The sequence below is a fragment of the Mobula hypostoma genome, chromosome 28 (assembly GCF_963921235.1).
Source record: "Mobula hypostoma chromosome 28, sMobHyp1.1, whole genome shotgun sequence".
NCBI lineage: Eukaryota > Metazoa > Chordata > Chondrichthyes > Myliobatiformes > Myliobatidae > Mobula > Mobula hypostoma.
In genome coordinates, this window is record NC_086124.1 from 35,686,679 (window position 1) to 35,714,109 (window position 27,431).

A 27,431-nucleotide genomic window follows, 5' to 3' on the forward strand; every position below is an offset into this window, starting at 1 on the left:
GCCTCTCTCTGTTACAGAGGGTCTTTCCTCATTACCCCTGTTACAGAGACACTCTCCCCTATCACCCGTATTACAGAGGGAGTCTTTCCCGAATACCCCTGTTACAGAGGGAGTCTCTCCCCATCACCCCTGTTACAGAGGGAGTCTCTCCCCCATTACCCCTGTTATAGAGGGAGTCTCTCCCCATTACACCTGCTACAGAGGGAGTCTCTCCCCCATTGCCCCTGTTACAGAGGGAGTCTCTCCCCCATTACCCCGTTACAGAGGGAGTCTTTTCCCCATTACATAGAACATAGAACAGCACAGTACAGGCCCTTTGGCCCACATTGTTGTGCCAACCCGCAAACCCTGCCTCCTATATAATCCCCCACCTTAAATTCCTCCATATACCTGTCTAGTAGTCTCTTAAATTTCACTAGTGTATCTGCCTCCACCACTGACTCAGGCAGTGCATTCCACGCACCAACCATTCTCTGAGTGAAAAACCTTCCTCTAATATCCCCCTTGAACGTCCTACCCCTTACCTTAAAGCCATGTCCTCTTGTATTGAGCAGTGGTGCCCTGGGGAAGAGGCGCTGGCTATCCACTCTATCTATTCCTCTTAATATCTTGTATACCTCTATCATGTCTCCTCTCATACGCCTTCTCTCCAAAGAGTAAAGCCCGAGCTCCCTTAATCTCTGATCACAATCCATACTCCCTAAACCAGGCAGCATCCTGGTAGATCTCCTCTGTACCCTTTCCAATGCTTCCACATCCTTCCTATAGTGAGGCGACCAGAAATGGACACAGTACTCCAAGTGTGGCCTAACCAGAGTTTTATAGAGCTGCATCATTACCTCACAACTCTTAAACTCTATCCCTCGACTTATGAAAGCTAACACTCCATAATCTTTCTTAACTATCCTATCTACTTGTGAGGCAACTTTCAGGGATCTGTGGACATGTACCCTGGAGCATAGGAGATTGAGAGGAGTGTTTCCTCCACACTACCAGGCATCCTGCCATTTACTTTGTATTTTGCCTTGGAGTTTGTCCTTCCAAAGTGTACCACCTCACACTTCTCCAGGTTGAACTCCATCTGCCACTTCTCAGCCCACTTCGGCATCCTATCAATGTCTCTCTGCGATCTTTGACAATCCTCTACACTATCTACAACACCACCAACCTTTGTGTCGTCTGCAAACTTGCCAACCCACCCTTCTACCCCAACATCCAGGTCGTTAATAAAAATCACGAAAAGTAGAGGTCCCAGAACTGATCCTTGTGGGACACCACTAGTCACAACCCTCCAATCCGTATGTACTCTCTCCATCATGACCCTCTGCCTTCTGCAGGCAAGCTAATTCTGAATCCACCTGGTCAAACTTCCCTGGATCCCATGTCTTCTGACTTCTGAATAAGCCTACCGTGTGGAACCTTGTCAAATGCCTTACTAAAATCCATATAGATCACATCCACTGCACTACCCTCATCTATATGCCTGGTCACCTCCTCAAAGAACTCTATCAGGCTTGTTAGACATGATCTGCTCTTCACAAAGCCATGCTGACTGTCCCTGATCAGACCATGATTCTCTAAATGCCCATAAATCCTATCTCTAAGAATCTTTTCCAACAGCTTTCCCACCACAGACGTAAGGCTCACTGGTCTATAATTACCCTGACTATCCCTACTACCTTTTTTGAACAAGGGGACAACATTCACCTCCCTCCAATCCTCTGGTACCAGTCCCGTGGACAACGAGGACATAAGGATCCTAGCCAGAGGCTCATCAATCTCTTCCCTCACCTCGTGGAGCAGCCTGGGGAATATTCCGTCAGGCCCTGGGGACTTATCTGTCCTAATGTATTTTAACAACTCCAACACCTCCTCTCCCTTAATATCAACATGCTCCAGAACATCAACCTCACTTATATTGCCCTCACCGTCATCAAATTCCCTCTCATTGGTGAATACTGAAGAGAAGTATTCATTGAGGACCTCGCTCACTTCCACAACCTCCAGGCACATCTTCCCACCTTTATCCCTAATCGGTCCTACCTTCACTCCTGTCATCCTTTTTTTCTTCACATAATTGAAGAATGCCTTGGGGTTTTCCTTTACCCTACTCACCAAGGCCTTCTCATGCCCCCTTCTTGCTCCTCTCAGCCCCTTCTTAAGCTCCTTTCTTGTTTCCCTATATTCCTCAATAGACCCATCTGATCCTTGCTTCCTAAACCTCATGTATGCTGCCTTCTTCCACCTGACTAGATTTTCCACCTCACTTGTCACCCATGGTTCCTTCACCCTGCCATTCTTTATCTTCCTCACCGGGACAAAAACATCATCCCAATTCACACCTGCAAGTTCTAACCTTATAGCCTCATAATTTGCCCTTCCCCAATTAAAAATTTTCTTGTCCTCTCTGATTCTATCCTTTTCCATGATAATGCTAAAGGCCAGGGAGCGGTGGTCACTGTCCCCCAGATGCTCACCCACTGAGAGATCTGTGACCTGACCCGGTTCATTACCTAATACTAGATCTAGTATGGCAGACAAGTGGGTCATGGTTAGGAGGGGGAAGGGGAAGAGTCAGGTAATAGAGAGTACCCCGGTGGCTGTGCCCCTTGACAATAGGTACTCCTGTTTGAGTACTGTTGGGGGGGACAGCTTACCCGGGGGAAGCGACAGTGGCCGTGCCTCCGGCACAGAGTCCGGCCCTGTAGCTCAGAAGGGTAGGGAAAGGACGAGGAGGGCAGTTGTGATAGGGGACTCGATAGTAAGGGGGTCAGAAAGGCGATTCTGTGGACGCAGTCCAGAGACCCGGATGGTAGTTTCCCTCCCTGGTGCCAGGGTCCGGGATATTTCCGATCGTGTTCAAGATATCCTGAAGTGGGAGGGTGAGGAGCCAGAGGTCGTGGTACATATAGGTACCAATGACATAGGTAGGAAAAGGGATGAGGTCCTGAAAGGAGAATATAGGGAGTTAGGAAGGGAGTTGAGAAGAAGGACTGCAAAGGTAGTAATCTCGGGATTACTGCCTGTTCCACACGACAGTGAGAGTAGGAATGCGATGAGGTGGAGGATAAATGCGTGGCTGAGGGATTGGAGCAGGGGGCAGGGATTCAAGTTTTTGGATCATTGGGACCTCTTTTGGCGCAGGCGTGACCTGTACAAAAAGGACGGGTTACACTTGAATCCTAGGGGGACCAATATCCTGGCAGGGAGATTAGCGGGGGCTACTGAGGTGACTTTAAACTAGAATGGTTGGGGGGTGGGAATCAAATTAAAGAGGCTAGGCGTGAGGAGGTTAGTTCACAACAGAGCGATGGGAACCAGTGCAGAGAGACAGAGGGGTGTAAAGTGAGGGTAGAAGCAAAAAGTACTGAGGAGAAAAGTAAAAGTGGCAGGCCGACAAATCCAGGGCAAGCATTAAAAAGGGCCACTTTTCAACATAATTGTATAAGGGCTAAGAGAGTTGTAAAAGAGCGCCTGAAGGTTTTGTGTGTCAACGCAAGGAGCATTCGTAACAAGGTGGATGAATTGAAGGTGCAGATTGTTATTAATGATTATGATATAGTTGGGATCACAGAGACATGGCTCCAGGGTAACCAAGGATGGGAGCTCAACGTTCAGGGATATTCAATATTCAGGAGGGATAGACATGAAGGAAGGGGAGGTGGGGTGGCGTTGCTGGTTAAAGATGAGATTAACGCAATAGAAAGGAAGGACATAAGCTGGGAAGATGTGGAATCGATATGGGTAGAGCTGCATAACACTAAGGGGCAGAAAACGCTGGTGGGAGTTGTGTACAGGCCACCTAACAGTTAGAGTGAGGTCGGAGATGGTATTAAACAGGAAATTAGAAATGTGTGCAATAAAGGAACAGCAGTTATAATGGGTGACTTCAATCTACATGTAAATTGGGTGAACCAAATTGGTAAAGGTGCTGAGGAAGAGGATTTCTTGGAATGTATGCGGGATGGTTTTTTGAACCAACATGTCGAGGAACCAACTAGAGAGCAGGCTATTCTAGACTGGGTTTTGAGCAATGAGGAAGGGTTAATTTGCAATCTTGTTGTGAGAGGCCCCTTGGGTAAGAGTGACCATGATATGGTGGAATTCATTAAGATGGAGAGTGACATAGTTAATTCAGAAACAAAGGTTCTCAACTTAAAGAGGGGTAACTTTGAAGGTATGAGACATGAATTAGCTAAGATAGACGGGCAAATGATACTTAAAGGGTTGACGGTGGATATGCAATGGCAAGCATTTAAAGATCGCATGGATGAACTACAACAATTGTTCATCCCAGTTTGGCAAAAGAATAAATCGGAGAAGGTAGTGCACCCGTGGCTGACAAGAGAAATTAAGGATAGTATCAATTCCAAAGAAGAAGCATACAAATTAGCCAGAAAAAGTGGCTCACCTGAGGACTGGGAGAAATTCAAAGTTCAGCAGAGGAGGACAAAGGGCTTAATTAGGAAGGGGAAAAAAGATTATGAGAGAAAACTGGCAGGGAACATAAAAACTGACTGTAAAAGCTTTTATAGATATGTAAAAAGGAAAAGACTGGTAAAGACAAGTTTAGGTCCCCTACAGACAGAAACAGGTGAATTGATTATGGGGAGCAAGGACATGGCAGACCAATTGAATAACTACTTTGGTTCTGTCTTCACTAAGGAGGACATAAATAATCTACCAGTAATAGTAGGGGACAGAGGGTCTAGTGAGATGGAGGAACTGGGGGAAATACATGTTAGTAGGGAAGTGGTGTTAGGTAAATTGAAGGGATTAAAGGCAGATAAATCCCCAGGGCCAGATGGTCTGCATCCCAGAGTGCTTAAGGAAGTAGCCCAAGAAATAGTGGATGCATTAGTAATAATTTTTCAAAACTCTTTAGATTCTGGACTAGTTCCTGAGGATTGGAGGGTGGCTAATGTAACCCCACTTTTTAAAAAAGGAGGGAGAGAGAAACCGGGGAATTATAGACCGGTTAGCCTAACGTCGGTGGTGGGGAAACTGCTGGAGTCAGTTATCAAATATGTGATAACAGCACATTTGGAAAGCAGTGAAATCATCGGACAAAGTCAGCATGGATTTGTGAAAGGAAAATCATGTCTGACGAATTTCATAGAATTTTTTGAGGATGTAACTAGTAGAGTGGATAGGGGAGAACCAGTGGATGTGGTATATTTGGATTTTCAAAAGGCTTTTGACAAGGTCCCACACAGGAGATTAGTGTGCAAACTTAAAGCACACGGTATTGGGGGTAAGGTATTGATGTGGATAGAGAATTGGTTGGCAGAGAGGAAGCAAAGAGTGGGAATAAACGGGACCTTTTCAGAATGGCAGGCAGTGACTAGTGGGGTACCGCAAGGCTCAGTGCTGGGACCCCAGTTGTTTACAATATATATTAATGACTTGGATGAGGGAATTAAATGCAGCATCTCCAAGTTTGCGGATGACACGAAGCTGGGCGGCAGTGTTAGCTGTGAGGAGGATGCTAAGAGATGCAGGGTGACTTGGATAGGTTGGGTGAGTGGGCAAATTCATGGCAGATGCAATTTAATGTGGATAAATGTGAAGTTATCCACTTTGGTGGCAAAAATAGGAAAACAGATTATTATCTGAATGGTGGCCGATTAGGAAAAGGGGAGGTGCAGTGAGACCTGGGTGTCATTATACACCAGTCATTGAAAGTGGGCATGCAGGTACAGCAGGCGGTGAAAAAGGCGAATGGTATGCTGGCATTTATAGCGAGAGGATTCGAGTACAGGAGCAAGGAGGTACTACTGCAGTTGTACAAGGCCTTGGTGAGACCACACCTGGAGTATTGTGTGCAGTTTTGGTCCCCTAATCTGAGGAAAGACATCCTTGCCATAGAGGGAGTACAAAGAAGGTTCACTAGATTGATTCCTGGGATGGCAGGACTTTCATATGAAGAAAGACTGGATGAACTAGGCTTGTACTCGTTGGAATATAGAAGATTGAGGGGGGATCTTATTGAAATGTATAAAATCCTAAAGGGATTGGACAGGCTAGATGCAGGAAGATTGTTCCCAATGTTGGGGATGTCTAGAACGAGGGGTCATAGTTTGAGGATAAGGGGGAAGCCTTTTAGGACTGAGATTAGGAAAAACTTCTTCACACAGAGAGTGGTGAATCTGTGGAATTCTCTGCCACAGGAAACAGTTGAGGCCAGTTCATTGGCTATATTTAAGAGGGAGTTAGATATGGCCCTTGTGGCTACAGGGGATCAGGGCGTATGGAGGGAAGGCTGGTGCAGGGTTCTGAGTTGGATGATCAGCCATGTTCATAATAAATGGCGGTGCAGGCTCGAAGGGCCGAATGGCCTACTCCTGCACCTATTTTCTATGTTTCTATGTTTCCCCCTAGTCGGCCTGTCCACATACTGTGACAGGAATCCGTCCTGGACCCTTGGAACTAATCAGGAGTCAATCAATATTAGGGAAGTTAAAGTCACCCATGATAACAACCCTGTTATTTTTGCACCTTTCCAAAATCTGCCTCCCAATCTGCTCCTCTGTATCTCTGCTGCTACCAGGGGGCCTATAGAATACCACCAATAGAGTAACTGCTCCCTTCCTGTTCCTGACTTCCACCCATACTGACTCAAAAGAGCATCCTGCTACATTACCCACCCTTTCTGTAGCTGTAATAGTATCCCTGACCAGTAATGCCACCCCTCCTCCCCTTCCCCACGTCTCTATCCCTTTTAAAGCGCTGAAATCCAGGAATATTGAGAATCCATTCCTGCCCTGGTGCCAGCCAAGTCTCTGTTGTGGCCACTACATCATAATTCTATGTATGTATCTAAGCTCTCAGTTCATCACCTTTGTTCCTGTTGCTTCTTGCATTGAGGTACACACATTTCAGCCCTTCTACCATACTGTCTTTACACCGTTTATTCTGCTTCTCTTTCCTCAAAGTCTCTCTGTATGTTGGATCTGGCTTTACTCCATGCACTTCTTTCACTGCTCTATCGCTCCGGGTCCCATCCCCCTTGCAAATTAGTTTAAACCCTCCCGAACCATGCTAGCAAACCTACCTGCAAGGATATTGCTCCCCCTCGAGTTCAGCTGCAACCCATCCAATCTGTTCAGGTCCCACCTTCCCCAGAAGAGATCCCAATGATCTAAAAATCTAAAACCCTGCTCCCTGCACCAACTCCTCAGCCACACATTCAACTGCCATCTCCTCCAATTCTTACCATCACTGTCACGTAGCACTGGCAGCAATCCTGAGAACGTCACCCTTGAGGTCCTGTTCTTCAGCCTTCTGCCTAGTTCCCGAAACCCACACTTCAGGACCTCATCCCTCTTCCTGCCTATGTCGTTGGTCCCAACATGTATCACGACTTCTGGTTGCTTTCCCTCTCGTACCAGGATGTCGTGCACCCGGTCACAGACATCCCGGACCCTGGCACCCGGGAGGCAACAAACCATGCGGGTGTCCTTCTCACGTCCTCAAAATCTCCTGTCTGCTCCCCTGACTATAGAGTCTCCAATGATGACAGCTCTCCTCTTCTCCATCCCACCCTTCTGCACCACAGGGTCAGACTCAGTGCCAGAGGCCCTGCCACCCTGGCTCACACCTGGTCGGTCGTCCCCGCCAACAGTATCCAGGACGGTAAACTTATTATTCAGGGGAATGGGTACAGGGGTGCTCTGCACTACCTGTCTGCTCGCCTTCGCTTTCCCCCCTCTGACTGTCACCCAACGACCTGCTTCCAACAGCCTAGGTGTGACTACCTCCCCGTAGCTCTCATCTATGACTGCCTCATTCTCCCTTATGAGTCGTAGGTCATCCAGCTGCTCCTCCAGATTCCTTACATGGTCTTCCAGATCGTCCAGCCGTATACACTTCTGGCAGATGTGACTCTGCGGGAGAGGGGCGTTCCCCCAAGACTGCCACATCTCACATGAGAGGCACATCAGTTACAGAGGGAGTCTCTCCCCATTACCCCTGTTGTAGTGGGGTTTCTCCCCCATTATCCCTGTTATAGAAGGAGTATCTCCTCATTACTCCTGTTACAGAGGGAGTCTCTCCTCCATTACCCCTGTTGGAGATGGAGTCTCTCCCCATTACCCCTGTTACAGATGGATTCTTCCCCATTACCCCTGTTACAGAGGGAGTCTCTCCCCATTACCCCTGTTACAGACAGTCTCTCCCCATTACCCCTGTTACAGATGGAGTCCCTCCCCAGTACCCCTGTTACAGACAGAGTCCCTCCCCATTACCCCTGTTACAGACAGAGTCCCTCCCCATTACCCCCATTACAGAGGGAGTCCCTCCCCCCTGTTACAGACAGAGTCCCTCCCCATTACCCCTGTTACAGAGGGAGTTACTCCCCATTACTCTGTTACAGATGGAGTCTCTCCCCATTACCCCTGTTACAGAGGGAGTTACTCCCCATTACCCTGTTACAGATGGAGTCTCTCCCCATTACCCCTGTTACAGACAGAGTCCCTCCCCATTACCCCTGTTACAGACTGAGTCCCTCCCCATTACCCCTGTTACAGATGGAGTCTGTCCCCATTACCCCTGTTACAGAGGGAGTCCCTCCCCATTACCCCTGTTACGGAGGGAGTCCCTCCCCATTACCCCTGTTACAGACAGAGTCCCTCCCCATTACCCTTGTTACAGAGGGAGTTACTCCCCATTACCCCTGTTACAGACGGAGTCCCTCCCCATTACCCCTGTTACAGAGTGAGTTACTCCCCATTACCCCTGTTACAGACTGAGTCCCTCCCCATTACCCCTGTTACAGATGAAGTCCCTCCCCATTACCCCTGTTACAGAGTGAGTTACTCCCCATTACCCCTGTTACAGACTGAGTCCCTCCCCATTACCCCTGTTACAGATGGAGTCTGTCCCCATTACCCCTGTTACAGAGGGAGTCCCTCCCCATTACCCCTGTTACAGACAGAGTCCCTCCCCATTACCCTTGTTACAGAGGGAGTCCCTCCCCATTACCCCTGTTACAGACAGAGTCCCTCCCCATTACCCTTGTTACAGAGGGAGTTACTCCCCATTACCCCTGTTACAGACGGAGTCCCTCCCCATTACCCCTGTTACAGACAGAGTCCCTCCCCATTACCTCTGTTACAGAGGTTAAACTCCATCTGCCGTTTCTCTGCCCATATTGCACCTGATCTATAATGTGCTGTATTCTTTGCAAGTCATCTACCTAACCCACAACATTGCATCATCTGCAAACTTATTAATCCCCATCTAAATTTTCACCCCAGTCAGTTATATACATCACAAACATCAACATTCTTTGATAATCAATTTTACTTTGACTTTTGACTTCTATGAACATTGCATCTGCCTTCCTCACCACCAGCTCAACTTGTGAGTTAACCTTTAGGGAATCTCGCATGAGGACTCCCAGCTCCCTCTGCACTTCTGATGTCTGAATTTGCTCCCTGTCTAGAAAACAGTTTGGAGCTTTATTCCTTTTACCAAAGTGCATGACCACACACTTCCCAACACTGTATTCCACATAGACGTCACAGCCAAGTAAGCTCTCCAACACCTCTACATAGAGTCACAGCACAAAAAATACAGGCCCTTTGGCCTATTTAATCAATGTATCCATTGTAAATTACGGGACTGCTTTGTCCAGCACTATCTACCACAAGTGGGATTTCCTAGTGGCAAACATTTTAATTCAGATTCCCATTTCCATTCTGATGCGTCAATCTCGAGGCCACCCTCGCCTTGGAGGGACACCACCTTATATTCCATCTGGGATGCCTCCAACCTGATGACATGAATATTGGTTTCTCCTTCCAGTTCTGGTTGCCTCACTACAGGAAGGATGTGGAAACTATAGAAAGGGTGCAGAGGAGATTTACAAGGATGTTGCCTGGATTGGGGAGCATGCCTTATGAGAATAGGTTGAGTGAGCTTGGCCTTTTCTCCTTGGAGCGACGGAGGATGAGAGGTGACCTGATAGAGGTGTATAAGATGATGAGAGGCATTGATCGTGTGGATAGTCAGAGGCTTTTTCCCAGGGCTGGAATGGCTAGCATGAGAGGACACAGTTTTAAGGTGCTTGGGAGTTGGTACAGAGCAGACATTAGGGGTAAGTTTTTTACTCAGAGAGTGGTGAGTGTGTGGAATGGGCTGCTGGCGACTGTGGTGGAGGCGGATACGATAGGATCTTTTAAGAGGCTCCTGGATAGGTACATGGAGCATAGAAAAATAGAGGACTATAGGTAACCCGAGGTGATTTCTGAGGTAAGGACATGTTCAGCACAGCTTTGTGGGCTGAAGGGCCTGTATTGTGCTCTGGGTTTTCTATGTTTCTATGTTTTCCAGTGAATAAATCCCCCCTCTTCCTCTATTACCCCTGACCTTTCAATTCTCACCTGCCTATTACTTCCTCTAGTCACCTCCTCCTTTTATAGACATAGAACATAGAACATAGAATAGTACAGCACAGTACAGGCCCTTCGGCCCACAATGTTGTGCCGACCCGCAAATCCTGCCTCCCATATAAGCTCCCACCTTAAATTCCTGCATATACCTGTCTAGTAGTCTCTTAGACGTCTCTAGTTAATCTGCCTCCACCACTGACTCAGGCAGTGCATTCTACGCACCAACCACTCTCTGAGTAAAAAACCTTCCTCTAATATCCCCCTTGAACTTCCCACCCCTTACCTTAAAGCCATGTCCTCTTGTATTGAGCAGTGGTGCCCTGGGGAAGAGGCGCTGGCTATCCACTCTATCTATTCCTCTTATTATCTTGTACACCTCTATCATGTCTCCTCTCACCCTCCTTCTCTCCAAAGAGTAAAGCCCTAGCTCCCTTAATCTCTGATCATAATGCATACTCTCTAAAGCAGGCAGCATCCTGGTAAATCTCCTCTGTACCCTTTCCAATGCTTCCACATCCTTCCTATAGTGAGGCAACCAGAAATGGACACAGTACTCCAATTGTGGCCTAACCAGAGTTTTATAGAGCTGCATCATTACATTGCGACTCTTAAACTCTATCCCTTGATTTATGAAAGCTAACACTCCATAAGCTTTCTTAACTACCCTATCTACCTGTGAGGCAACTTTCAGGGATCTGTGGACATGTACCCCGAGATCCCTCTGCTCCTCCACACTACCAAGTATCCTGCCATTTACTTTGTACTCTGCCTTCCAGTTTGTCCTTCCAAAGTGTACCACCTCACACTTCTCCGGGTTGAACTCCATCTGCCACTTCTCAGCCCACTCCTGCATCCTATCAATGTCTCTCTGCAATCTTTGACAATCCTCTACACTATCTACAACACCACCAACTTTTGTGTCGTCTGCAAACTTGCCAACCCAGCCTTCGACCCCCACATCCAAGTCGTTAATAAAAATCACGAAAAGTAGAGGTCCCAGAACAGATCCTTGTGGGACACCACTAGTCACAATCCTCCAATCTGAATGTACTCCCTCCACCACGACCCTCTGCCTTCTGCAGGCAAGCCAGTTCTGAATCCACCTGGCCAAACTTCCCTGAATCCCATGCCTTCTGACTTTCTGAATAAGCCTATCATGTGGAACCTTGTCAAATGCCTTACTAAAATCCATATAGATCACATCCACTGCACTACCCTCATCTATATGCCTGGTCACCTCCTCAAGGTACTCTATCAGGCTTGTTAGACACAATCTGCCCTTCACAAAGCCATGCTGACTGTCCCTGATCAGACCATGATTCTCTAAATGCCCATAGAGCCTATCTCTAAGAATCTTTTCCAACAGCTTTCCCACCACAGACATAAGGCTCACTGGTCTATAATTACCCGGACTATCCCTGCTACCTTTTTTCAACATGGGGACAACATTTACCTCCCTCCAATCCTCCGGTACCATTCCCATAGACAACGATGTCATGGTCCCGATCGGGGTCCCTTTAAATTTAGTTTATTTATGTTACGATCCGGACCATTGATTCCCTGTTTTCGCCCGTCCCTTGACTTTGGTGATTAGAGACAACTAACACTCGGCTGAACCGGTAGTTTATAGTCTCCGGCTTTCAGCCGTTCAGGGCGGGAGCATCTGCAAAGTCTGCAAAGTTACAGCGTGCCAATGTCATCCGGCCGGAGCAAGCCTTGTCTCCGCCCGAAGCGAGTGCCGGTAATTCGCCCTTCCTCACCGGAGCAACCCTGTCCAGTTACCTCGCCGAAGGGAGCCTGCAAAGTTTCCTCATCAAGGTGGGTCTGTCAGTTAACGCGCCGGAGAGAATCAAGAGCCGCTGTCTACTGTTCCTGGGCCGAGTCGAGAGCTCAGCACTACCCGGAGGATCCAAGCACCACGTCCTGGCCCTGGCGGCGTCCAAGTACCACGTCTATGTCCTGGCCCTGGCGGCGTCCAAGTACCACGTCCACGTCCTGGCTCCAGCAATATCCAAGTACCACGTCCACGTCCTGGCCCTGGCGTCGTCCAAGTACCACGTCTACGTCCTGGCCCTGGCAGCGTCCAAGTACCACGTCTACGTCCTGGCCCTGGCGGCGTCCAAGTACCACGTCAAGTCCTGGCCCTGGCGACTTCCCAGTTCTGAGTCTAGTCCTGGCCCTGGCGGTCTGTGATTCCTGTCCTACCCCCTTGTCTGAATCCCTTCTCTGTCCTTCTCGCCTCTAGCCCTCGTCTGCAACCCCCGCCTGTACTTCGGTCTAGTTCCATCACCGGAGCTAGATAGGTACTGTCTGGTGTTCATTCGTGTTGGTCTTGTCTTGTTCTCGCCTCCGTGGGGTAAGTCAGGCCGTCTTGCCATTGCCCCACGGGGGGTCATGTCTTGTTGTGTTCAAAGAAGGAAGTCTGAGAATCGGAGCGGGAGTACGGAGGAAGACATTTGTGAATTTTTCGGTTTTTTTTCCATCGGCGTTCAGAGAGGCGGGACTACGCAGGCGTGTGACGTCGGGCAGTGAAGCACGGAAGATTTAAAAGGAACAGAGCCTTATACAGCGGGCAGCGTAGTTTGTGGGCTGTGGACTGAGCCAGGAACAGAGTGAAGGCTTAAGGGCTTCGGCTCAACGGGCTTAGGCGGAGACGGGTGAGGCGAGAAAGGTTTGGTATTCTCTTTTGTTGTTATTTGAGGAGAGGGGCAGTATGAGTGTGAGGGCAGTTTGTTGTTCTCGGTGCCGGATGTGGGAGGCCCTGGAGTCTCCAAGCCTCCGGGACATCCACATCTGCGCCAAGTGCATCGAGATGCAGCTCCTAAGGGACCGCGTTATGGAACTGGAGCTGCAGCTCGATGACCTTCGTCTGGTCAGGGAGAGTGAGGAGGTGATAGAGAGGAGTTGCAGGCAGGTGGTCACGCCGGGGCCACGGGAGGCAGACAAGTGGGTCATGGTTAGGAGGGGGAAGGGGAAGAGTCAGGTAATAGGGAGTACCCCGGTGGCTGTGCCCCTTGACAATAGGTACTCCTGTTTGAGTACTGTTGTGGGGGGACAGCTTACCCGGGGGAAGCGACAGTGGCCGTGCCTCCGGCACAGAGTCTGGCCCTGTAGCTCAGAAGGGTAGGGCAAGGAAGAGGAGGGCAGTTGTGATAGGGGACTCGTTAGTAAGGGGGTCAGATAGGCAATTCTGTGGATGCAGTCAGGAGACCCGGATGGTAGTTTCCCTCCCTGGTGCCAGGGTCCGGGATATTTCTGATCACCTCCAAGATATCCTGAAGTGGGAGGGTGAGGAGCCAGAGGTTGTGGTACATATAGGTACCAATGACATAGGTAGGAAAAGGGATGAGGTCCTGAAAGGAGGATATAGGGAGCTAGGAAGGGAGTTGAGAAAAAGGACCGCAAAGGTAGTAATCTCGGGATTACTGCCTGTGCCACGCGACAGTGAGAGTAGGAATGCGATGAGGTGGAGGATAAATGCGTGGCTGAGGGATTGGAGCAGGGGGCAGGGATTCAAGTTTTTGGATCATTTTGGATCATCGCTTTTGGCGCAGGTGTGACCTGAAAAAAAAGGACGGGTTACACTTGAATCCTAGAAGTCCAATATCCTGGCGGGGAGATTTGCGAGGGCTAGTGAGGTGACTTTCAACTGGAATGGTTGAGGGGTGGGAATCAAATTAAAGAGACTAGGAGACAGGAGGTTAGTTCACAACAGGGGGATGGGAACCAGTGCAGAGAGACAGAGGGGTGTAAAATGAGGGTAGAAGCAAAAAGTCGTAAGGTGAAAAGTAAAAGTGGCAGGCCGACAAATCCAGGGCAAGCATTAAAAAGGGCCACTTTTCAACATAATTGTATAAGGGCTAAGAGAGTTGTAAAAGCACGCCTGAAGGCTTTGTGTGTCAATGCAAGGAGCATTTGTAACAAGGTGGATGAATTAAAAGTGCAGATTGTTATTAATGAATATGATATAGTTGGGATCACAGAGACATGGCTCCAGGGTGACCAAGGATGGGAGCTCAACATTCAGGGATATTCAATATTCAGGAGGGATAGACATGAAAGAAAAGGAGATGGGGTAGCATTGTTGGTTAGAGAGGAGATTAACGCAATAGAAAGGAAGGACATTAGCCAGGAGGATGTGGAATCGATATGGGTAGAGCTGCATAACACTAAGGGGCAGTAAACGCTGGTGGGAGTTGTGTACAGGCCACCTAACAGTAGTAGTGAGGTTGGGGATGGTATTAAACAGGAAATTAGAAATGTGTGCAATAAAGAAACAGGAGTTTTAACGGGTGACTTCAATCTACGTATAGATTGGGTGAACCAAATTGGTAAGGGTGCTGAGGAAGAGGATTTCTTGGAATGTATGCGGGATGGTTTTTTGAACCAACATGTCGAGGAACCAACTAGAGAGCAGGTTATTCTAGACTGTGTATTGAGCAATGAGGAAGAGTTAATTAGCAATCTTGTCATGAGAGGCCCCTTGGGTAAGAGTGACCATAATATGGTGGAATTCTTCATTAAGATGGAGAGTGACATAGTTAATTCAGAAACAAAGGTTCTGAACTTAAAGAAGGGTAACTTTGAAGGTATGAGATGTGAATTAGCTAAGATAGACTGGCAAATGACACTTAAAGGGTTGACGGTGGATATGCAATGGCAAGCATTTAAAGATCGCATGGATGAACTACAACAATTGTTCATCCCAGTTTGGGAAAAGAATAAACCAGGGAAGGTAGTGCACCCGTGGCTGACAAGGGAAATTAGGGATAGTATCAATTCCAAAGAAGAAGCATACAAATTAGCCAGAAAAAGTGGCTCACCTGAGGACTGGGAGAAATTCAGAGTCCAGCAGAGGAGGACAAAGGGCTTAATTAGGAAAGGGAAAAAAGATTATGAGAGAAAACTGGCAGGGAACATAGAAACTGACTGTAAAAGCTTTTATAGATATGTGAAAAGAAAAAGATTGGTTAAGACAAATGTAGGTCCCTTACAGTCAGAAACAGGTGAATTGATTATGGGGAGCAAGGACATGGCAGACCAATTGAATAGCTACTTTGGTTCTGTCTTCACTAAGGAGGACATAAATAATCTTCCAGAAATAGTAAGGGACAGAGGGTCCAGTGAGATGGAGGAACTGAGGGAAATACATGTTAGTAGGGAAGTGGTGTTAGGTAAATTGAAGGGATTAAAGGCAGATAAGTCTCCAGGGCCAGACGGTCTGCATCCTAGAGTGCTTAAGGAAGTAGCCCAAGAAATAGTGGATGCATTAGTGATAATTTTTCAAAACTCGTTAGATTCTGGACTAGTTCCTGAGGATTAGAGGGTGGCTAATGTAACCCTGCTTTTTAAAAAAGGAGGGAGAGAGAAACCGGGGAATTATAGACCGGTTAGCCTAACATCGGTGGTGGGGAAACTGCTGGAGTCAGTTATCAAAGATGTGATAACAGCACATTTGAAAGCGGTGAAATCATCGGACAAAGTCAGCATGGATTTGTGAAAGGAAAATCATGTCTGACGAATCTCATAGAATTTTTTGAGGGCGTAACTAGTAGAGTGGATAGAGGAGAATCAGTGGATGTGGTATATTTGGATTTTCAAAAGGCTTTCGACAAGGTCCCACACAGGAGATTAGTGTGCAAACTTAAAGCACACGGTATTGGGGGTAAGGTATTGATGTGGTTAGAGAATTGGTTGGCAGACAGGAAGCAAAGAGTGGGAATAAACGGGACCTTTTCAGAATGGCAGGCAGTGACTAGTGGGGTACCGCAAGGCTCAGTGCTGGGACCCCAGTTGTTTACAATATATATTAATGAGTTGGATGAGGGAATTAAATGCAGCATCTCCAAGTTTGCGGATGACATGAAGCTGGGCGGCAGTGTTAGCTGTGAGGAGGATGCTAAGAGGATGCAGGGTGACTTGGATAGGTTGGGTGAGTGGGCAAATTCATTGCAGATGCAATTTAATGTGGATAAATGTGATGTTATCCACTTTGGTGGCAAAAACAGGAAAACAGATTATTGTCTGATTATTATCTATTATGGTGGCCGATTAGGAAAAGGGGAGGTGCAACGAGACCTGGGTGTCATTATACACCAGTCATTGAAAGTGGGCATGCAGGTATAGCAGGCGGTGAAAAAGGCGAATGGTATGCTGGCATTTATAGCAAGAGGATTTGAGTACAGGAGCAGGGAGGTACTACTGCATTTGTACAAGGCCTTGGTGAGACCACACCTGGAGTACTGTGTGCAGTTTTGGTCCCCTAATCTGAGGAAAGACATCCTTGCCATAGAGGGAGTACAAAGAAGGTTCACCAGATTGATTCCTGGGATGGCAGGACTTTCATATGATGAAAGACTGGATGAACTAGGCTTATACTCGTTGCAATTTAGAAGATTGAGGGGGGATCTGATTGAAACGTATAAAATCCTAAAGGGATTGGACAGGCTAGATGCAGGATGATTGTTCCCGATGTTGGGGAAGTCCAGAACGCGGGGTCACAGTTTGAGGATAAAGGGGAAGCCTTTTAGGACTGAAATTAGGAAAAACTTCTTCACACAGAGAGTGGTGAATCTGTGGAATTCTCTGCCACAGGAAACAGTTGAGGCCAGTTCATTGGCTATATTTAAGAGGGAGTTAGATATGGCCCTTGTGGCTAAAGGGATCAGGGGGTATGGAGGGAAGGCTGGTACAGGGTTCTGAGTTGGATGATCAGCCATGATCATACTGAATGGTGGTGCAGGCTCGAAGGGCCAAATGGCCTACTCCGGCACCTACTTTCTACGTTTCTATGTTTCTATGTGTCTTGTCCTCGCTTCCGTGGGATAAGTCAGGCCGTCTTGCTGTTGCCCCGCGGAGGGTCATGAGTCCTGGCCCTATGTCCTGTACCCAAGGAGGGGTCCCGGCTCTCTTTTCTGTGTGTGAGTCCCGGCCCTATGTCTTGTACTCTATGTTCTGTGTATGTGTCCATGGTTCCATGTACCTTCTCTCCTGAGGCCGAGGCTCTGTTTTCCATGTTCCTCCTCTCCCTCGCCCATGTCATATCCATGTCTGGTTCTGGGGTCCGAGCCCGAGGTAAGACCCAGGTACTGGGCCCTTGCCCGGTCTCGGGCTCGGAGTCCATACCCTAGCCTCTTCATGTCTCCTCTAGTTCTGGGAGCCGATTCCAAATCCAAACCCAGACCCTTGGTCCCAGCCTAGTTGTAGTCCTAAGTCCTTATCCTATTCGCTATTCCTGCTTCTGTCTTGCTCTCCTGGTATCGTACAATAAACTAAACCTAAGAAACCTCAGAAGATGTGTCTTGCATTTGGGTCCACCCTTGCTCCCAATGGCCCGTCAATGTGACAAACGAGGACATAAAGATCCTAGCCAGAAGCTCAGCATTCTTCCCTCGCCTCGTGGAGCAGCCTGGGGAATATTCCGTCAGGCCCCGGGGACTTATCTGTCCTAATATATTTCAATAACTCCAACACCTCCTCTGCCTTAATATCAACATGCTCCAGAACATCAACCTCACTCATATTGTCCTCACCATCATCAAGTTCCCTCTCATCGGTGAATACTGAAGAGAAGTATTCATTGAGGACGTCACTCACTTCCACAGCCTCCAGGCACATCTTCCCACCTTTATCTCTAATCGGTCCTACCTTCACTCCTGTCATCCTTTTGTTCTTCACATAATTGAAGAATGCCTTGGGGTTTTCCTTTACCCTACTCGCCAAAGCCTTCTCATGCCCCCTTCTTGCTCTTCTCAGCCCCTTCTTAAACCTCCTTTCTTGCTACCCTATATTCCTCAATAGACCCATCTGATCCGTGCTTCCTAAACCTCATATATGCTGCCTTCTTCCACCTGATTAGATTTTCCACCTCACTTGTCACCCATGGGTTCCTTCACCCTACCATTCTTTATCTTCCTCATTGGGACAAATTTATCGCTTACATCCTGCAAGAGATCTCTAAACATCGACCTCATGTCCATAGTACATTTCCCTGCAAAAACATCATCCCAATTCACACCCACAGGTTCTAGCCTTATATCCTCATAATTTGCCCTTTTCCCAATTAAAAATTTTCCTGTCCTCTCTGATTCTGTCCTTTTCCATGATAATGCTAAAGGCCAGGGAGCGGTGGTCACTGTCCCCCAGATGCTCATCCACCAAGAGATCTGTGACCTGACCTGGTTCATTACCTAGTACTAGATCTAGTATGGCATTCCCCCTAGTTGGCCTGTCAACATACTGTGACAGGAATCCGTCCTGGACTCACTTAACAAATTCTTTCCTATCCAAACCCTTGGAACTAATCAGGTGCCAATCAATATCAGGGAAGTTAAAGTCACCCATGATAACAACCCTGTTATTTTTGCACCTTTCCAAAATCTGCTTCCCAATCTGCTCCTTGGTATCTTTGCTGCTACCAGGGGGCCTATAGAATACCTCCAATAGAGTAACTGCTCCCTTCCTGTTCCTGACTTCCATCCATATTGACTCAAAAGAGCATCCTGCTACATTACCCACACTTTCTGTAGCTGTAATAGTATCCCTAACCAGTAATGCCACCCCTCCTTCCCTTCCCCCCACCATCCCTTTTAAAGCGCTGAAATCCAGGAATATTGAGAATCCATTCCTGCCCTGGTGCCAGCCAAGTCTCTGTAATGGCCACTACATCATAATTCCATGTGTGTATCCAAGCCCTAAGTTCATCACCTTTGTTCCTGATGCTTTTTGCATTGAAGTACATGCACTTTAGCCCTTCTACCTTACTACTTTTACACCGTTTATTCTGCTTCTCTTTCCTCTAAGCCTCTCTGTATGTCAGATCTGGCTTTACTCCATGCACTTCTTTCACTGCTCTATCGCTCCGGGTCCCATCCCCCTTGCAAATTAGTTTAAACCCTCCTGAACCATGCTAGCAAACCTACCTGCAAGGATATTGCTCCCCCTCGAGTTCAGGTGCTACCCATCCAATCTGTACAGGTCCCACCTTCCCCAGAAGAGATCCCAATGATCCAAAAATCTAAAACCCTGCTCCCTGCACCAACTCCTCAGCCACGCATTCAACTGCCATCTCCTCCAATTCTTACCATCACTGTCACGTAGCACTGGCAGCAATCCTGAGAACGTCACCCTTGAGGTCCTGTTCTTCAGCCTTCTACCTAGTTCCTGAAACTCACACTTCAGGACCTCATCCCTCTTCCTGCCTATGTCGTTGGTCACAACATGTATCACGACTTCTGGTTGCTTTCCCTCTCGTACCAGGATGTCGTGCACCCAGTCAGAGACATCCCGGACCCTGGCACCTGGGAGGCAACAAACCATGCGGGTGTCCTTCTCACGTCCACAAAATCTCCTGTCTGCTCCCCTGACTATAGAGTCTCCAATGATGACAGCTCTCCTCTTCTCCGTCCCACCCTTCTGCACCACAGGGTCAGACTCAGTGCCAGAGACCCTGCCACCGTGGCTCACACCTGGTCGGTCGTCCCCTCCAACAGTATCCAGGATGGTAAACTTATTATTCAGGGGAATGGCTACAGGGGTGCTCTGCACTACCTGTCTGCTCACCTTCACTTTCCCCCCTCTGACTGTCACCCAACGACCTGCTTCCAACAGCCTAGGTGTGACTACCTCCCTGTAGCTCTCATCTATGACTGCCTCATTCTCCCTTATGAGTGGAAGGTCATCCAGCTGCTGCTCCAGATTCCTTACACGGTCTTCCAGATCGCCCAGCCGTATACTCTTCTGGCAGATGTGACTCTGCGGGAGAGGGGCGTTCCCCCAAGACTGCCACATCTCACATGAGAGGCACATCACCGTCTCAGGAGGCATTGTAAAGACTAACTGGGAACAAGCTCGTCCTCTGCCTCGAGTCAAAGCCTCAAAGCTCCACTCCTTCACTGGCCCACTCACTCACTGGCCGCTTTCCTTTCTCCTATGGTCCACTCTCTTCTCCTTTCTTCTCCAGCCCTTGACCTTTCCCACCCACTTGGCTTCACCTGTCACCTCCTAACTAGCCTCTTTCCCGTACCCCACCTTTCTTATTCTGGCAGCTTCCGCCTTCCTTCTCAGTTCTGAAGAAGCGTCTCGGCCTGAGACATCGGCTGTTTACTCTTTTCCACGGCCTGTGGGTTTCCTCCAGCATTTTGTGTATGTTGCTTAATCCTGCTCCCATCGCACTGTAGCAGGACCATACCCCTCCGTACCCCTCCGTACCCCTCGCATCCGTGTACCCCTCCAATCCTCTCTTAAGCATTGAAATCAAGTGCGTCTGCAGCAAGATCTACACTCTCACCACTCTCGGAGTGGAGAAGATTCCCCCCATGTTCCCCTGAAACGGTTCACCTTTCACCCTTAACCCATGACCTCAGGTTGTAGTCCCACCCAACCTCAGTGGAAAAACTCTGCTTGCATTTACTCTGTCTATACCCCTCGTAATTTTGTATACCTCTATCAAATCTCCTCTCAATCTCCTGCGCTCCAGGGAATAAAATCCTAACCTATTCCACCTTTCCCTCCAACTCAGGTTCCGGGGACCTGGCCACGTCCTTGTCAATTTTCTCTGTACTCTTTCAATCTTATTGATCTCTTTCCTGTAGGTAGGTGACCAAAACTGCACACAATACTTCAAGTTAGACCTCACCAACTTCAATATAACATCCCATCTCCTGTACTTAATACTCTGGAGGCTGAAGAAATTAGAATTGGTTTATCATTGTCACACATACCGAGATACAGTGAAAATCTTGTCTTGCGTATGGATCAGATCATTACACAGTGCATTGAGGTAGAACAATGGAAAACAACAACAGAGTGCAGAATAAAGTGTTTCAGTTACAGAGAAAGGGCAGTACAGACAGACAATAAGCTGCAAGGGTCACGACAAGGTAGATTGTGAGGTTAAGAGTCCATCTTATCGTACTGGGAGACCGTTCAATAGTCTGATAACAGCGGGGTAGAAGCTGTCCTCGTACTGGGGGACCATTCAATAGTCTGATAACAGCGGGGTAGAAGCTGTCCTCGTACTGGGGGACCGTTCAATAGTCTGATTAACAGCGGGGTAGAAGCTGTCCTCGTACTGGGGGACCGTTCAATAGTCTGATAACAGCGGGGTAGAAGCTGTCCTCGTACTGGGGGACCGTTTAATAGTCTGATAACAGTGGGGTAGAAGCTGTCCTGGAGCCTGGTGGGACGTGTATCTTCTCTGGGACGTGTCCAGGATGGGTGGGTCTTTGATTATGTTGGCTGCTTTACGGAGTCAGCGGGGTGGAGGCTGGTCTCTTAAATGTCTCCAATGTTTATGCCTCTCCCTCCACCCCTGGCAGGGCGCCCCACACACCCACCACTCTCTGTCTACCTCTGACATCCTCCTGTGCTTTCTTCCATTCACCATAAAATTATACCCCTTCATATTAGCCATTTCCACCCTGGGAGAAAGTTTCTGACTATCCATTCTATCTCTGCATCTTATCATCTTGTACACCTCTATCAAGTCACCTCTCATCCTGCTTCACCCCAGAGGGAAACACCCCAGCTCGTTCAACCTATAAGGCAGCATCCAGGTAAATCTCCTCTGCACCCTCTCTAAAGCTCCCACATCCTTCCTATAATGAGGCGACCAGAACTGAACACGTTCCAGTGTGACCTAACTTGGACTTGGATCCTCCGCACTGCTAAGAGTCCTGCCATTAACTGTGTACTCTGCCTTCCAGTTTGACCTTCCAAAGTGAATCACTTCACACTTTTCTGGGTTGATTCCATCTGCCGCTTGTCAGCCCAGCTTTGCATCCAGTCAATTTCCTGTTGTAACCCATGACAACCTTCTACACTATCCACAACTCCACCAACCTTCAAGTCATCTGCAGACTTACTAACCCACCCTTCCACTTCCTCATCCAAGTCATTTATAAAAATCACAAAGAGCAGGGGTCCCTGTGGATCGTCACTGGTCACTGATGTCCAGGCAAACTGCACTCCATCTACACCCAGCAAGCCTTCTAGGGGCAAGGCCATTCTGAATCCATACAGGCAGGTATTCCTGGATCCCATGCCTCCTGACCTTTGCAAAGGCTCCTATAAGTTTCTACAAATGAACTTTGGAGAGCATTCTGACCGATTTCATCCGCGTCTGGTCTGAAGGCTCCACTGCTCAGGGTCGCAAGAGCTTGTGAAGGGTTGTATACTCAGCCGCCCAACCTTCCTCACCACCAAGAACAAAGCAACCCTCACTAAGGAGCCTCACCATCTAGGACATGCCCTCTTTCACTCAATGATTTACCAACGGCTTCATCACCAGATTACTGAATGGTCTATGAACTCAGGAACACCAGCTCGCCGTCTCTTTTTTTGCACAATTTGTTGACATTGTAACTGAGAATAATTTTATGCCTTTGCACTGTAGCACTGCCACAAAACAACAGATTTCATGTTATATAAGTGATAATAGACCCGATTCTGAGAAAGACGGCAAGATTCAGGAACCTTGGATGATGAGAGACGTTTGCAAATCCAGTCACGAAGACAAAGCAAGTTGAAGAAGCAGAAATTGAATATATAAAGGAACTAGAGAAAAACTGGGCATCAGGGACCACCATATGTCCTTGGAGAGGAAGAGTAAAGAGAATCTAAAGACATTGAGCAACAGGTATAGGTGAGCAGATACAGGTGAGCAACAGGTATGGACCTTTTGGCCCACCTGCCCATGTTTGCCCCGAATCCTTCTAAACCTTTCCTATCTGTGTACCTGTCCAAGCGCCTTTTAAATGTCGATAATGTACCTGCCTGAATCACTTCTTCTGGCAGCTCATTTCATAGATGGATCACCCTCTGGGTGAAAACATTGCCCCTCGGGTCCCTATTAAAAATCTCCCTCCCCTCTCACCTTAAACCTGTGCCCTCTGGTTCTTGATTGCCTGACTCTGGGAAAAAGACTGTGCACCCTATCTGTGCCCCTCATGGTTTTATGCACCTCAGTAAGTTCACCCCTCAGTTTCCTATGCTCCAAGGAATAAAGTTCCAACCTGCCCAACCTCTCTCCATAACTCAGTCCCTTGAATCCCAGTAACTTCCTCACAAAACTCTTCTGCACTCTTCCCAGCTCAATGGCATCTTTCCTACAGCAGGGCAACCAGAACTGAACACAATACTCCAAGTGCAGCCTCACCAACACCTCGTATAACTGTAACATAACGTCCCAACTCCTGTTCTCAGTGCCCTGATAACCTTAAGACCATAACAGAGAGGAGCAGAATTAGGCCATTTGGCCCATCCAGTCTGTTCCACCACTTCATCATGGCTGATCCAATTTTCCTCTCAAAGTTAATATCCGACCATCTCCCCAAAACACTTCATGCCCTGACCAATCAAGAATCTATCAATCTCTGCCCAGTGACTTGCCCTCCACAGCCACCTGCGGCAATGAGTTCCACAGATTCAACACCCTCTGGCTAAAGAAGTTTCTCCTCATCTCCGTTCTGAAAGGACTCCCCTCTATTCTGAGGCTGTGTCCTCTGGTCTTAGACTCTCCCAGTATCCTCTCCACATCCACTATACTGAGGCCTTCCAGCATCCGATAGGATTCAATGAGGTTACCCCTCAGTCTTCTGCGTTCCAGAGACTGAGATACATCAAACGTTTCCCGGAATCTTTTCTGTGAACCTCCTTTGACCCCACTCCAATGCCAGCACATCACTTCTTATATAAGGGGCGAAAATATTCCAACTTAGATAAAGCCCCAGCTCCTGTACTCAATGCCCTGAAGGTCAGTGTGCCAAACACCTTCTTCACCAACCTGTCTACCTGTGACTCCACTTTCAAAGTTCAGATTTATGATGTAAATATCACTACATACTACTCCAAGATTTATTTTCCTGCGGGCATTCACAGTAGATACAAGGAAACACTTTAGAACCAGTGAGAAACCACACACAAGGATGGACAAATGTGCAAAAGATTGTGCAAATTAAATAACAAGAACAATAATAAATAATGTATGTTTTAGAGTCCTTGAAAGTGAGTCCATAGATTGTGGAATCAATTCATTGTTGAGGTGAGTGAAGTTATCCCCTCTGGTTCAGGAGCCTGATGGTTGAGGAGTAATAACTGTTCCTGAACCTGCTGGTGTGGGTCCTGAGGCTCCTGTACCTCCCTCCTGATGGCAGCAGTGAGAAGAGAGTGTAGCCTCAATGGTTGGGGAAACATGTCCCCACAACCCTGGGTCCCATTCTTCCAAGAACACACATACTTACTGACTCACCCTCTCTCACAGACCTCACCCATCCATCCCTTGTCCCTTCACCCCTATTAACACACCCTCTCTCCTCCATCATCCCCTCTTCCCGGGCTCATTCAACCTCCCTCACTCCTCTCCTGTTCTCTCACACCCTCCCTCACTCAGTCCACTTTCTTCTCTGCCCGTCTCAGCCCAACCCCTTCCCTCTTTCTCCCCCTTCCCACCGTCCTGTCTCTACCCTTCTCTCTCTATTCCCCTCTCTACCCCCTCTCTTCCCTCCTACTATCCCTCTCTCTCCCTCGCCTCCCCTTTCTCCCCCTCCCTTTCCTTCCCCTCTCCTCCTTTTCCCCACTCGCTCTCCCCAAATTCTCTCTATCATCTCTCTCACCTGCCCCTCTCCCCTTCTCTTTCCTCCTCTCCCCTTTCTTTCTCTATTCCCCTCTCTCTCATCACCTTTCCCTGCCTCCTTCTTCTCCCCCCCTTTCGTTCTCACCTCGTCTCCTCTCACTCTCCCTATCTTCCCCTTTCCCCCCTCCTCTCTCACTCTCTCTTACCCATCTCTCCTTCTCCCCCTCTATCCCCCTCTCCCACCCATCCCTTCCCTTCACCATCTCTCCCTGCCTTCTCTCTCTATCTTTTTCCCTCCCTCTCACCCTCTTTCCACCCTCTCTCCCACTCTCTGTCTTCTCTCTCCCCATCTCTCTCCCCTCTTGCTCTTCCTCTCCCCCTCTCTCCCCTCTCACTCTCCTTCTCTCCCCCCCTCTCCCCTCTCACTCCCCCTCTCTCTCCTCTCGCTCTCCCTCTCTCCCCTCTCACTCTCCTTCTCTCCCCCTCTCTCCCCTCTCACTCCCCCTCTCTCCCCCTCTCCTCCCCTCTCCCCTCTCACTCCCCCTCTCTTCCCCTCTCTCCCCCTCACTCCCCCCTCTCTCCCCTCTCGCTCTCCCTCTCTCCCCCTCTCTCCTCCTCTCCCTCCTCTCTCCCCTCCCCCCTCTCTCCCCTCTCTCTATCTCTCACCATCTTTCTCTCTTCTTCTCTCTCCCCTCTCTTCTCTCACCCTCTTACCTTACCCCCTCCTTCTGCCTGAGCTCTCTCCTCCTCTGTCCCCACCTCCCTCTCCCTCTCACTCCCCTTCTATCCCCTCCCTCATTGTTCTTTCTCTCCCTCTCTCCACTCTTCTCTACCCCTTCCCCCTCCCCTCTATCCCCACTCTCTCTTTCCCCTCTCCTTTCCCCTTTCTCTACCCCTTCCCCGTCTCTACCCTCTCCCTTTTATGACCCCCCTCTCATCCTCCTCTCTCCTCCCCTCTCTCCCCCTTGCCCCTCGCTCTCTCCCCCTCTCATTCCCTTCTCTCTCCTCCCTCTACCCCTTTCCTCCCCTCTCTCCCCTCCCCCATCTACCCCTCCCTTTCTCCGTCCTTCTCTCATCCCCTCCCCCTCCCCTCCCTCTCTTCCCCTCTCTCCCCTTCTCACCCCATCTCTTTACCCCCCTCTCATCCCTCTCCCCCCTCTCCCCCTCCCCCTCTCTCCTTCTCACCGCTCCCTCCCACGATGTGACAACCTTCCTCCGCCTGTCTGTTGCCAGGCAACGCTAGTGAGTGGGAACACATCCCGGCATTTCTCCCAGCGGAAAACCTCCGGAGGGGAGGGGGGAGTGCAGAGAATGCAGGAGGGTGGGGGGCACAATGAAGGGGAGGGGGAGGATGAGGGTGTAGGGGAGGGGTGGGGGTAGAGGGAAGGGGAGTCAAAGCTGATGGGCAGTGAGAGGGGAGAGGGAAGGGAGCCAAGTGAGTGTGAGGCAGAGGGGAGAGGGAGGGGAGGAGAGACCGAGGGGAGAGAGGAGAGATAGAGGAGGGGGGGAGAGGGGAGGGGGCAAGGAAGAGAGATGGAGATAGAGAGGGGGTATCACAGAGATAGAGGGGGGAGAGGACGTACAGACAGGGAGACACACACATATTGAGCGAAGGAGAGAGAGAATCACACACACAGACATATAGAGAGCGAGCAAGGGAGCAAGAGAGAGACTGAGAGGGAGAGGGACACATACACAAACAAACACATAGACGGAGAGAGAGTGAGAGAGACACACATATAAAGACACTCACACTCACACACAGACTAACAGAGAGAGGGTTGAGAGAGAGTGTGAGAGAGAGAAGGGAGAGAGTGAGAGAGAGAAAAGGGGGGAGAGAGACACACAGACATACATAAACACACTGACACACACTGACACACACACACACACACACACACACACACACACACGCACACACAGATTGGGGGGGGAAGAAGCACAGAGAGAATCTCACACATAGACATGGTGAGGGAGAGTGCTGGAGGAGGGAGGGAGGGTTGGTGGAGGCACAGTCAGACCCTCCCTGGCCCGGACGGAGGTGTATTTGCCTACCTGAGCAGCAAACAGCAAGAGCTGTTATAGTGGCCGTGCCGAACTGCAGTTGAGGCTCCAGCTGACAGCCTGTGACAGGCTTCGTACTGGCACCGTCTCCCAGTCCCAGCGCACGTCCCACACAGCAGGCACTGCGTGCTGCTCCCTCACCAGCGTCCCCCTAACCCACCCCCACACCAACCCCAGAGAACAGCCTCCACACCCCCACCGTAGACCTCCCAGCACACTGACAGACAGATGAGAGTCGAGGCAGACACACACACACACACACACACACACACACACACACACACACACACAGAAAGAAAATGAGAGACAGGCAGAGAGAGAAAGAGAGACACATAGACAGTGAGAGAGGCAGACACACATACATGCAGAAAAAAAGAGAGAAACAGGCAGAGAGAGGGAGA

General features: G+C 48.9%; 1 protein-coding gene across 1 annotated transcript in view; it reads right to left on the reverse strand.

Annotated features, from left to right (window-relative positions):
- LOC134338927 (protein shisa-7-like) overlaps positions 1–27,171 on the reverse strand; it is a 44,701-nt gene extending 17,530 nt beyond the window's left edge. Inside the window, exon 1 of the mRNA XM_063035129.1 lies at positions 27,022–27,171. The gene's annotated coding sequence lies outside the window, so the exon portion shown is untranslated. The remainder of the gene's footprint in view (positions 1–27,021) is intronic.
- Positions 27,172–27,431: the final 260 nt, after the last annotated feature.